This window comes from Cajanus cajan, chromosome 2, assembly GCF_000230855.2.
Source record: "Cajanus cajan strain Asha chromosome 2, NIPB_CcT2T_4, whole genome shotgun sequence".
Taxonomy (NCBI): Eukaryota; Viridiplantae; Streptophyta; class Magnoliopsida; order Fabales; family Fabaceae; genus Cajanus; species Cajanus cajan.
In genome coordinates, this window is record NC_138518.1 from 22,308,852 (window position 1) to 22,319,835 (window position 10,984).

Below are 10,984 nucleotides of genomic sequence, written 5' to 3' on the forward strand. Positions count from 1 at the left end.
CGGGAGTCAGTTATGTATAGGGAAGGTGTTAGACACCCTACAATGCCCTAAGTTGGATGATATTATCATAATAATAAATAATATTTTAAATATCTTATCCCATTTTATTATTTAACATTATTTACGTGACGAAAAATACCTATTATCTATATGATTATTTATTGACATATAATACTTATAAATAAAATAAATAAAATGATAAATAAAGAAATAAAATAATAAATAAAATAAATAAAAAGAATAAATAAAAGAGAATAATTTAGAACTTCTGAAACAAGCTTTTTATAAGGAAATCTTCCCAAATGCGTGCGGGGCGCGTTTTGGCAACCCTTCGCTCTACAAAATCCTCACTATCACTTAAAGATTTATAGAAAGGGGGGGGGGGGGGTGGGGAAGCTATGTAACTTTTCGGTTCTCTAATCCCTTGGCTAGAGGGTTTCTTATATAGTCAACTAGGAGACAGAAGCATTAGAGAGCTATCCAATGTGTGACTAAATATTATAAAAATACAATCGTTTTCTAGGCATCATGCAAGACCTCTAGAGAACTCGTTAACTGTCGGATCGTGTTGGTTGTTTTATGGTATCCTTATAATATATTTATCTTCAATCTCAACGGTTGGATCGTTCAAATTATGTCTATAGTGAGAGATAATATCATATAAAAAAAATGCTGTCTGGTATAAGACTCATATTTTCCAGCTACAATGTGTGGCCTCTAGAGAAATCATTAACCGTTGGATCATGTTAAAACTTTGATGATATCTTCTTAATACATTTATATTTAACTTCAACGGTCAGATCGTGAAAATTCAGTCTTTAGTGATAGATATTATCAAAACAAAAACGCTGCCCAATGCAAAATTTTCTAGAAAGGGGAACGGGTCGTTCCAACATTGGGAACGACCCATTCCAATTTGAGAACGATCATTCTTCACTTTGGATCAGTTTTTCTGAGTTTTCTGGGCCTTCCGAAGCCATCTTGGCCCGTTTAGGTGCTCTATTGGGCCCTTAAGAGCGTACGTGCTATTTATTTTCCAGCTACAATGCGAGGCTTCTAGAGAATTTGTTTACCGTTGGATCATGCTGAAATTTTGATGATATCTTCTCAATACATTGATGTTTAACTTCAATGGTCGGATAATCAAAATTAGGTCTGTAACGAAAGGTATTATCATGACAAAAATGTTACCCAACGCGTTGGGCTCCTCAAGGGCTGTTTGTCTCACTCTAGTAAACCTTTGTCCTTGGTTTGGGTACCCCGGACAAAATTGGCTGTCTATAGCTGCCCTTTTTTACTTGTCTTTTGGATGGCTAGATGTTGCTTGTCCAAAGCCAAGTAAAGACATAGACGTTTCGTTTGGGTTTTCTCTTTGCTTCTTTGCCCAAGTGCTTCCACATTGCTTCCTTTAGATAGATGAGTTTGCTCGTATCCTTGCTCTTTAGAGTAGCTAAGTGTTGGGTTTCATGCTCCATTGGAGAATAAGGATGGCAAACTGTACCACCTGATATTCTATCTTCATGTAGATGCTGTATGCCATTTCTTCTAATTCCTTCCCTATGATGGTGAGTGTTGGGTTGTGCACTCCATTAGGTAACAAGGGTGGCAAAATGTACTCCTGATCTTCTGTCTTTGAGTAGATGCTCCATGCTGATTTTGCTTATTTTGTGATAGTGTGATCCTTATTCATAGCTCACTGAAGAGGGAGTATGTTCTAAGCTTAGCCTCTTTAGGCTAGACTGATATTGAGACTTCAACCGACCTATGGTGGAGAACTCGACGGTGATCCCAGTTTTGACTTTGAGGAACTCGGCGGTGCCCTCGATGTCACTCATTGATTTGAGGAGCTCGACGACGTCTTTCAATCAAGATGAGTATTGATGTCCTTTGTAAAGTTGGACCTCGGAACCTTTGGATGCATACTCAGTGGTGATCCTAGGTTTGACTTGAGGAACTCAGTGGTGCCCTCATTGTCGCTCACTAATTTGAGGAGCTCGACGACATCTCTCAATCAAGATGAGTATTGACGTCCTTTGTGAAGGTGGACCTCGAAACCTTTGGGTTGATACTCGACGGTGATCCTCGGTTTGACTTGAAAAACTCGGCAGTGCCCTCGTTGTTGCTCACTGATTTGAGGACCTCGACGACGTCTCTCAATCGAGACGAGTATTGACGTCCTTTGTGAAGGTGGACCTCGGAACCCTTGGGTGGATACTCAACGATGATCCTTGGTTTGACTCAAGGAACTCGACGATGTCCTCATTGTTGCCCACTGATTTGAGGAGCTCGACGACGTCTCTCAATTGAGATGAGTATTGACATCCTTTATGAAGGTGGACCTCAGAACCTTTGGCGGATACTCGGTGGTGATCCTTGGTTTGACTTGAGGAACTCGATGGTGCCCTCGTTATCGTTTCCTAATTTAAGGAGCTCGGTGGCATCTCCAAATCGAGATGAATATTGTTGACGTCCTTTGTGAAGGTGGATGTGTTGAGATTCATGGATGATGAATCAAGCTTAGCTTTGAAGTTCTGAGAAGTTTTGATGATAACAAAGGCAAGCTAGTCAAGAAAGGGAGACATGAAAGAATACAAAATGTAATAGGGATAGCTTATATGTTCTTATATGTTGTGTTGTCTTGTTGAGTTTATTTTTGCATGTGTATGCTTTGTGCTTGAGTAAATCTTAATCTCAATTGACTAAGAGTGAGTATGATGATGATCTAAATCACTTGGAAATTTTTCTAAACTGTGAAATTTTTTGAAAACTTACTCAAAATAATTGATTATCATTAAAAATAATCTATTATTCCAGCAAGAGGTTTAAGGAACATTGAAGTTTAGCAGAAAACACACAGAACGGGGGGTTGAATGTGTGTGAACGAAAGATTTTAAATTTTTTTTCCTAAATGGGCTTCTTTCCGTCTGAAAATAATATTTCAAGCACTTAGAGACTGTGTAAGATTGGTTAAGAAAAACTTTGCGTCTGAAGATCTATCGTCCACTTGAAAATGGTTTCTTAAGTCAAACAAATATAATTTTTTCTAAATATCGTTTAGAAAATAAGTAGCAGACGAAGTTTTTCAATGTGATATATCAATATAAATAAAACTGCGTTTGTAAAACAAATAATGATGCACAAAGTTTTCTGAAGTGTGAAATTGAGTTTTATGGATTTGGGTCCATAAATGTTAGCGTTTGAGGTTTTGGAATATCCCTTCTTGTGCATGTGACTGCACTTAGGCGTGAAATGCTCATGCTTCCCATAAGTAGGATATGCAGATGTACTTGATTTGTTTTCTGATTCAGAATCAACATATCCTAATCTAAACTTATCAATTCTACTCCTAGAGTATTTTAAAAGATTTTCAAGATTCTTAGTTCCTAGAGTGAACTTTGATAAATATGATTTTAATGATTCATTTTCTTTGTTTAGCAGTTTTGCTTCTTCAAGACCTTTTTCTGATTCTTTTAATAATTTTGCATTTTCATTTTTGAGTAAAAGATTTTCTTCAAGTAGTTCAAAAATTCTTTTCTTCTGTTCTCTATATGTTGTAAAGATCTTTACTGAATCAATTAGAAGTTGATTATATGCATGCTGAAGATCTTTGAAATCAGATTCACTAACCTCTTCATCATCAGATTCCGATGATGAGTTTGTGTATGCCATGAGACATATGTTCATTTGTTCATCATCTTCAGATGATGTCATGTCTAGGTCTTCCCAGGTGGCTATCATTGCCTTCTTCTTCTTGTGGAGAGTTGACTTCTTCTTTTCTTTCTCCTTTTCTTTTTCTAGTTCTGGACATTCTATTTTGTAATGTCTTGGTTTCTTGCATTCATAGCACAATAGTTGTGCTTTGTCTCTTGGAGTTCTGTTGTATTTTCTCCAGCGTGACCCTCCCTTTTTCTTCATCATAGAGTATATCTTTCTAGACAAGAAGGATATCTCATCGTCTGAGTCACACGTCTCTTTGTCGCGACTCTCATCGGATGCTTCTTCAGCCTTTAAGGCTTTCGAGGATGATGATTTAGGTTTTGACTTTTGCACACTTAGTGCAATGGAGTTTTGTTTTCTTCTTGCTTCATCTTGTTGTAGCTCCATCTCATGGACTTTGAGTAGTCTTATGAGTTCTTCTCGTGAGAGCTTTTTGAGATTCTTGGATGCTCTCAGGGCCGTAACCTGGGGTCTCCACTTCCTGGGTAAACTACAAAGAAATTTGTCAATATGATCAAAATTATCATAGGTCCTACCTAGAAAAGAGAGTTCATTAATAATAGTTTGAAATCTTCCAAATATAGTTTGGATAGTTTTGTTCTCTTCCATCTCGAAGAGTTCATACTTACGAACCAACAAGCTTAGCTTGTTACATTTTACCTCCAGGGATCCCTCATAGGTTATGGCTATGGTATCTCATATTTGTTTGGCACTTTTGAAGTTGTGCACTTTGGTGTATTCGTCCTCAGTCAAAGCACACATGAGTGCATTTTGGGCTTTAGAGTTCAGCACGAATCTTTGTTTTTGTCCCTCATTCCAGCGTGCCTTGGGTATCTCCCTGCCAGCCTCGTCCAACGAAATGTAGTCTCCCTGTTCTACAACCTCCCACATATCTATATGACATGCATCAAAGAATGAAATCATTCTTTGTTTCTAGTAGTTGTAGTTGGTGCCTCTAAAGAGAGGTGGGCAGCTCATCGTCTGTCCTTTGTTTTCCATTGATCGTACCCCTACAGTGTTAGATACTCAATCCTAAGGGTCAAGCTCTAATACCAATTAAAGTTTAGCGGAAAACACATAGAGGGGGGGGGGTTGAATATGTGTGAATGAAGGATTTTAAAAATGTTTTCGCAAAAGGGCTTCTTTCCGTCTGAAAATAATATTTCAAGCACTTAGAGACTGTGCAAGATTGGTTAAGAGAAACTCTGCATTTGAAGATCTATCGTCCACTCGAAAATAGTTTCTTAAGTCAAAAAAATATAATTTCGTCTAAATATTGTTTAGAAAATAAGTAGTAGACAAAGTTTTTCAGTGTAATATATCAATATAAATAAAACTGCGTTTGTAAAACAAATAATAACATAGAGTTTTATATTGGTTCACTCGTCCTGAGCTATGTCCATTCTCCTTCAATTGAAGGGTTCCACTAATCACAACGGATTACAAGTATATTTAACCACTTCTGATTCGTCAACTTTACTCGTCAACGCTAGTATTCTTAAACCACTTCTGGTTCTTCGAGTATTCTCAACCATTTCTGGTTCGTCAACTTCAGTTGTTGACGCTAGTATTCTTAAACCACTTCTGGTTCTCCAAGTATTATTTCACTAGCCTCTTCAAGCTTTACAAACAATGGATGTTTTGAGTGTGTGTGCGACTCTCAAAGAGAGGATAATATGGTTTCTACACTCGCTAAGGTTTTCAACCTTAGTTTTACAAGGATATGTGTTTTAGAGTGTGTATATAAATCTCGCAGAGAGGATGGGATAGCTTCTACATTCACCAAGATAAACTATCTTAGTTTTACACTAATATTCAAATTTGAACAAGAAGAGATATAAGTTTGTTTTGACGTTTGCTTTTGCTTATTGTTCGTTGCTTCTCTTCTCTTTTTCTTCTCTTATCAGGTCTTGATATTTATAGCCTTGTGATAAATCTACTAGTTTTTTGAATTTGAATGTGTCTGTTGAGGCAGAGCTTCCTATTGGTTCAGATAATCATTTGTTCATGGCTAAACAGATCTTTTTCATTTAATGCGTTTGATCTTGCATTAAATGCTTGCTTGCTGAATCTGTGTTACGTGAAGTACTTTGCGTAATTTGTTCCCTTTTATTTCTGACTTCAATCATGACCCAGGTATGTTTGTCCTTTTTCTGTCATTGTAACTGTGGAGGTGTTGCCTTTTTCTGAAAAAGTAGATGTACTTGCCCTGACACACGCAACTTTGACTTGTGGATTCGCGCTCTTCTATTTTTCTTCTTTCATATCACATTCTTGATGACTTCGTGTAATCTTCATGTGAATGTGGACAATATGGGATGTGCTTTGTTGTGAACAGTGGACTTTAGACGCTTCTCAACATTCTTCGTTTGTGTCTGGAATTTGAGTCTTAGTCTAAGAGTTAGACTTTGACTTTTTCATCTTGTTTTATTAGTCGTGAAGATGGATGACTTTTATTCCGTTTGGAATATTTCTCCGTCTTGTGTTATCCAACGACTGATGCTTGTTTTGTTGACCTTTGTGTAGTTGACCATTGAGCTTCATCTGATGTTTATTTGGTATTGAGCCAACTTTGTCTTGGTCTAGTTTTGCTCTTTGGTTGATATTTGTTTTGGCCTTGCGTCTCATTTCTTATGATGCGCTCTGGGTTGTCCTTGACACATCTTTGTCTGATATTTGTTATCGCTTGGCACTCATTTGGCTTTGTTTGATCCTTGTTTTGTTCGTCCATGCTTTAGTTTTGCCCGTGTCTTATATATATCTGAAAGATTGACACATAGATTAGTCTTAACAATATGTATTATATTTGTCAATGTTCAAAATCTCGCTGGGAATGGCTTCGTCTGACTCAACAGAACCTTGTTGTAATAATCGATTATTTGAGAAATAATCGATTATTCCAGGAAATACTCTCTGGAATAATCAATTATCTTGCAAAATAATGTATTATTTTGTTCTTGAGTGGTTTCCAGAAATCATGAAGAACAAAATAATCGATTATCCTAAGAAATAATCGATTATTTGAGTCTGGGACACTTTATAAATAGTTGTGACACCTTGAAACAAAAATAGAGATGAACTAAAAATAGAAGAGAGAAAAACTGATTTTGTGAAGTCTTTGTGACCTTCTTGAGTTGTTTTCTTTGTGAAACTAGGAAGAGAAATATTTTGTGAAATGCTTTGAGAGAAATCATCATCATCACTATATTCTTGGAAGAGAAGGATTAAGATGTGTCAAGAATTCACAGTCTGATTTGTTTAGCTTCTAGGTGAATTCGTTCCTTTAATTGTTTTTGTAAAATGTAAAGAAACCTTGAGTAGGTGTCTCAAGTTGTAAGGAATTCTTGTAGTGGGTTTCTACAAGAAGTTCTTTCTTGGGGGCAAGAAAGTGTTTATCTTGAATGTAGGAGTGTATGCATGTGTGGTATGCTTGTAAAACTTCTTCATTAAGATAATGGAACAAATCTTGATCAGGTTATGATTGAGGATTGGATGTAGGTCACATGTGGAGTGGTTGAACTAGGATAAAACACTTTGCACTCTTCTCTCATCTCTATCTCTTACCTTGAATCATCTTTAATTGAATGCTAAAATGGCTGGTCTTGATTGATATGCTTGTATGATTAATAATGGTTGAAAATGAAACATTACAATTGCATATTAGTTGTTTCTTAGACTAAATTCAATAAAGATTAACCAAGAATTCATATAGGAGTCATTCCCATTTGTTAAAGGTTCAGTTAACTTCATTGAGAATTCATATTAGAAAAGTTTTTGAGTGAAATAAAGATCCTTAAACTCTGAAATTTTTTTAAGTGTCATTAAATCCAATTCACCCCCTCTTGGATTGAGCCATTATTTTCTATCAATTGGTATCTAGAGCAAGGTTCTTGAGTGTTAATCAAGATTTCAAAAATGGCCAACACCAACCTACTTTATGGTGAGGGTGTTTCTATTCATAGACCTTCTATTTTCAACGGAGAGAATTATGTCTATTGGAAAATTAGGATGAGGATTTTCATTGAAGCAATTGATATTACTGTATGGGATGCAATTGAAAATGGACCTTATATTCCTATGACTAAGGATAGTGATGGAAAAAGAGAAAAAAATTTGAGTGAATGGAGTGATGATGAGAAAAAGAGAGCTCAATATGATTATAGAGCAAATAACATTATAACATCTGCATTGTCTATTGATGAGTTTTTTAGAATTTCTCAATGCAAATCATCCAAAGAAATGTAGGACACACTACAAGTTACTCATGAAGGAACAAGTGATGTAAAAAGATCTAGGAAACATACTCTCATAAGCGAATATGAATTGTTGAGAATGAATCATGGTGAATCAATTTCTGATTTTCAAAATGTTTTACACACTTGATAAATCACCTTGTTGATCTTGGCAGAAAATTCGAAGAAGAGGAATTAAACTTGAAGGTTCTAGAATGCTTGGATAGATCTTGGCAAGGAAAGGTTACAACAATTGAAGAATCAAAGGATCTAACCTCATTGACACTTGCAACTCTCTTTGGAAAGCTAAGAGAGCATGAGAAAAAGCTGCACATTTTTGATGAAAATGAACTACAAGATAAAAAGGGAAAAGGAGTATCTCTAAAAGCCTTGAAACTAGTCAAAGGCAAAGAGAAATGTGAAGATTCAAGCTCTGAAGATTATGATTCAGAAAATTCAATTTGTTGGTGAAGAAGTTCAGAAAATTCCTAAGAAAGAAAAAGGGATCCCCTTACAAGTTCAACAAGAAGGAAAATAAGAAAGATGAAGGGAGCACATCTTCTTACAATTGTTTTGAATGTGGAAAATCAGGCCATATAAAAGATGAATGCCCCAATCTTCTAAAGAAGCAACAAGAGGAAAAGAAAGGAAAAAAAAACAACAAAGGAAAAAGAGACTACATAGCTTGGGAAGACAATGATCTAAGCTCAACTAGTAGGGAATCTGAATCTGAGGAAACCAACCTATGTTTGATGGCTGGAGATGATCAAGATAACATTGTAAGTAATTCGGATCTTGAGTCTAATCTTGATTATGATCAACTTCAAGAAGCTTTTATTCAAATTCATAAAGAAGCTATAAAATTAGATGCTTTAAACACCAAACTTAAAAGCAAATTGTCATGGTATGAAAATGCTTTGATTAGAGCTGAACAAGAGCTTGAAAACTTGAAAATTGAACATGAAAATCTGCAAACAATTTTAAACTTCAATGAAGCTCATTGTGAAACCTCTTCCTCTTCAAAAGCTGATTGTGAAAGTTGCAAGTTTTTAGAAAAATAAAATGCTGATTTGAAAAATTCTCTTGCAAAATTCACAAATAGAAATGCAAATTTGAATATCATTTTGGGAAAGCAAAGACATGCTTTTGATAGAAGTGGACTTGGTTTTAGTGAAAGCATGAACATGCCATCAAAATCAAAGGAAAAAGTTTTCAAAAGAAACTGCGGAAGAAAATATGCACAAATTTTTTGTTGATGCCAAAGTGATTATAAAGCATTAAAAAAGAATAAAGGTTGAGCTGAAGCAAGTTGATGCAAGAACAAGATCTCAAGTCATAGATAAGTCTTATCAACTTAGCTAAGAATGTAAAAGAATTTTTTAGAATTGCAAGTATGTTTGGCCTTGAGAATAAGTTTTCAAAAACCTCAAATTAATCTCTTTAAATTTAAACAAGTTTTAAATATTTTGAAAGTAAGTAAAAATGTTTTCAAAAGACTTAACAAAAGCTTTAAAGAATAGTTCAAATCATTTCTTAAAAGAGATTTGTGAAATAAATTATTGAGATGAAGTTTTCTACATAAAATTTTTTGAAACAATAAAAAAAATATGTTATGGTAATCCATTACCAGAACAGGAAACTTCAAAGTTCAAATTCTGAATACAAAATGTGTTCTGGTAATCGATTACCAGACTTTGTAATTAATTACCAGAAGATGAAACTTCAAAATTTGAATTTAAATGATACAATGTTTCAAACATTTTGAACTTAAACCATTGTAATCGATTACCAGAGCCTATTTTTTGAAAAATTATAGAGAGATACAACTCTTCATGAAAAGACATAACCTAAGAAATAATTGTCTATAAATACCTATAATTTTTTAGAGGAAGGTTACGAACTCTATTATGAAAAAGTCATATACAAAAATATCTTGGCCAACTTCATTTGTATTATTCTAAAAGAGTTCATCAAGATCATAAAAGTGTATATCGACTCTTAAAAGAGAGTTATTTTGTAATTCCAAATTGATCATTGGATCTGTGAAGGAGAAAGGGTTTTTCTCCTTGTTGGTTTTTGAATGTCAACACAAGGAAAGGGAGTTCCTAGGTGTTGGAGGATTCAAGTCTTGTAAGGTTTACAAGAATAATGGAAATCTCAAGTGGGAGACTTGAGAACTGGACGTAGACAGGATTGGCCAAACCAGTATAAAATTGAGTTTGCAATTCTTCTTTCCTTATAGTTTTAATTACTTGTTGTTAATCGTGATTGAGTAGTTTGCATCATCATTCATTCTTTACATATAATCCTATATAAGGAATTGAATTTGTAAGAAAGTAATTCAGAAAAGTTTTATAAGAGAAAAATTTGGAAAACTTAATTCACCCCCCTCTTAAGTTAATTAAGGCTATTTGACTAACAAGTGGTATCAAGAACAAGTTTCTTGTATAAGGCTTAAAAGCTTCAAGAATTGAAATGGTCTCAAATTTTTTTTTATTTTTCGAAGGAAACTTCATTAATAGACCTCCAATATTCAATGGTGAAGGGTATCATTATTGGAAATCTAGGATGCAAATTTTTATAGAAGCCATAGATTTAAACATATGAGATTCTGTTGAAAATGGTCCTTTCATTCCCACTATTGTAGTAGGTCATAAAATAAAAGATTTACCCAAAGATCAATGGAGTGATGATGATAGAAGAAAAGTTCAATACAATTTGAAAGCAAAAAATATAATTACTTTTGCATTAGGAATAGATGAATACTTCAGAATTTCAAATTGTAAAAATGCAAAAGAAATGTGGGACACATTAAAAATAACACATGAAGGCACAAACGATGTTAAAAGATCTAGGAGAAACATTCTCATCCATGAATATGAATTATTTAGAATGAATCAAAATGAAAGTATTCAAGACATGCAAAAGATATTTACACATATAATCAATCATCTTGCATCCCTAGGAAAAGTGTTTCCTAATGAAGATCTTATTAACAAATTTTTGAGATGTTTGAGTAGGGAATGGCAACCGAA